At 45.8% G+C, this 2,933-nt stretch overlaps 1 pseudogene; it reads left to right on the top strand.

The window, feature by feature from the left end:
• Window positions 1-1,092: 1,092 nt before the first annotated feature.
• On the top strand, window positions 1,093-1,211 carry LOC111740890 (annotated as a pseudogene).
• Window positions 1,212-2,933: the final 1,722 nt, after the last annotated feature.

Here is a 2,933-nt window from a genome sequence, read left to right as displayed (position 1 = left end):
GGGATAGAGAGCTTGGTCATGTCATCGAATCAGTAAAACAACACTGTTAAATCTGCATCGATGGGCAAGTTTCAGGTTTTCTTCCTCCCGTCCTCTACCCTTCTTCTCTCCCTCCCTCCATCCCTCCTCCGTTCGTTCCTCCCTTCCATTCATCCTCCCTCCCTCTCTACTCTCCTCCCTTCCATTCATCCTCCCTTCCTTTCTCCCTTCTTTGCTTCCTTTGGAAATTAGGGTATTTCTTTTAACACAACAATAACAAACTATCACAAGGACGAAATAATTCTTGGAGCCCCCAGCAGCAAGGGGGCTTTTCCAGAATTTCCGGCAGGCAGCAGAAAGGGTTACAATGCCATGGTTAGAAGACTGCCATATACTTCAGGACTATTTCTCGTGCCTGAAATATTTACCAGAATATACCCATAATCGCCTCTGCCCTCATTTAATCACCCTGGGAAGGAACAAACTATTTCCTTAAATGGTTAGATTTGTTACCATAAAATGTAAAACGTAGAAGCAACATCAATAATTCTTAAGTCGACGGGCATTAGACTTACCGATTTGCTTGAATAATAATGCAGAGTCTTGAACGAATGTGCTGGGCTGATGGGCAAGCCTTATTTCTTTGAATGACTGCTCACATAAAGAACTTAAGAACTATCCCCAATTGGCCTAAAGGTTAAGGCGGAAGTAGGGTTAATTGATACCATGATGAATACGTTTGTAGCACTGAATTTTGAAAAATAAAAAATGTCATGTATATTTTAATCTTCACAATAACACCATGAAGCTAATGGTTTATTCTGCCCCTATAGCTCACACTCCTTGTGAGCTGGGACAGGAACCCAGATCTGTCTTATTCTAAAACCTATAGTGTTCCTAGTCTGTATTAACAACTCAGAGGTCAAGTACTCATGAGTAAAATAGTAATAATAATTAATTCATCAGTAAATATTTTTTGAGCACCAATCATGTGATAAGACCTGTATTAGGTTCCAGGGGCTCAATATGAACAAGACAGCCTTACAGACTTTATATTTGTAGCCTTTAAGAGCTTATAAATGAGTATCAGGGTACTAAAAATTTTGGGGTACAGTCTACGGCCATGCCACCCTGAATATGCCCAATCTCATCTGATCTCGGAAGCTAAGCAGGGTCAGGCCTGGTTAGTACTTGGATGGGAGACCACCTAGAAAGACCAAGTGCTGTAGGTGCTCAAAAAAAATAAATAGGTAGATGATAGATAGATAGATAGATAGATAGATAGATAGATAGATAGATAGATAAAATTTAAAGTATTGGGGTACTAAGAAGTAAACAGGAAATTACAAACTAGGCATAGGGGCTAAACTGAGAGATGTGAAGAGACTCAAGGGCTGTATCTGGAAAGGGTATTTGATCTAAATTTAGGGGTTTAGGCAAAACTTCCCAGAAACTGAAAAGCTGGAGGAGTGGGGGGCCTTGGCCAAGTGGAGAGGATTGTTGGGGGGCATGGGTGGATAGATAAAGGAAAGCGTTTTAATCTGGAAGGTACTGCAAATGCAAAGTAGGTGAAAAGGTATTTAAGTGGGCAAAGGCTGGAGCCCTTCCTCAATGATGGTCAGGACCGGAAGGGCCCTTGGACTGAATTTTAGGGACTTTTTAGAGGCTGTGGGAAGGCATGGCAGGATCAGGTTAGCAGCTGAGGAGCTGGTCTGACTATGTCGTGGAGCGCGGAGTGGATTAGGGATGCTGGAGCCGAAGGCCTAATCTCAGTTTCCGTGATGAGGATCCAGACCGGATGCCGGTGGTCCTCGGGAGGCGAGGGGTAAAGCCCCAGGCAGGAACCTGGATGGGTGGCTGGGTGGATAGTGGTGCCTTTCACCCAAGAGAGGATCAGAGGACAAGTGACCAGGTGCAGGGGAGCAAGTGATGCCGCCAATTTTGAACATACTGGAGCCTGGCCTGGGCAGTCACCAGGTGTACACATGTCTGATGGACAGTCGAAGCCAGAGAGGGAGTTTTGAGAGCCATTATTCTACGCATATTACCTAAAACCACAGGAAAGGAAGGAATACAAAGAGTGACAAGAGAACACAAGGACGCTGCCAGGTTGGACAGAGAATGGGGAGCCCGCACAAGGACACACAAGTGACCAGAGGTAGGGGAGCAGTGGTGCCATGGTCTGAATATCTGTGTCCCCCTCAGTGTCCTGTGGTTAAGTCCTGACCCCCAGGTGATGGTGTTAGTAGGCGGAGCCTTTGGGAGGTGATTAGGTCATAAAAGTGGCGTCCTCACGAATAGCATTAGTCCCCTTGTAAGGAGACCCCGGAGAGCTCCCTCATCCTGTCCATCACGTGAGAACACGGCTACAAGGTGCCATCTCTGAACCGGGAAGCGGGCTCTCGCCAGACACCGAATCTGCCAGCGCCTTGACCTTGGACTTCCCTGCCTCCGGATCTGCGAGAAATATGTTCTGTTGTTCAGAAGGCACCTACTTGATGGTATTTTGTTAGAGCAGCTCGAATGGACCAAGACAAATTGGAAGCCAAGAAAAGGGTTTTGGTGAGGAAGGCTCGTCAGGCAGCCGGATGCTGCCGAGAGGCCAGACGCACAGGACCATGAGGATGAACGACCGTGCCTCCCTCCCCCACACACACCCATGCTTTGCCTGGAAGGAAGTGATCCCTTGGCTTGATTTTTCTGAAAAATTCTATCAACTCTCACTTCATGTTGTCAGAAGAGACCAGTGTAAGGAATGCTTTAGCTTTCTTTAAAGTTTTAAGTCTCCATATACTTTCTCATAATTATCACACATACTCTATTCTAAAACAACATAGGGGCTTTGACATAATAAATGTATTTGCTGTCTCAAAATGTACCATTTTCAGGTTGAAAGTGATTCGTGGCATGGGCTTGTCCAGCCCCGCTGACTCACCTTGGTGGCCGATTTGTTC

This window comes from Pteropus vampyrus, unplaced genomic scaffold (genome assembly GCF_000151845.1).
Source record: "Pteropus vampyrus isolate Shadow unplaced genomic scaffold, Pvam_2.0 Scaffold69, whole genome shotgun sequence".
Classification (NCBI taxonomy): Eukaryota; Metazoa; Chordata; class Mammalia; order Chiroptera; family Pteropodidae; genus Pteropus; species Pteropus vampyrus.
The sequence above is the reverse complement of the archived record's forward strand: the minus strand, read 5'-3'. Positions and strand labels throughout refer to the sequence as shown.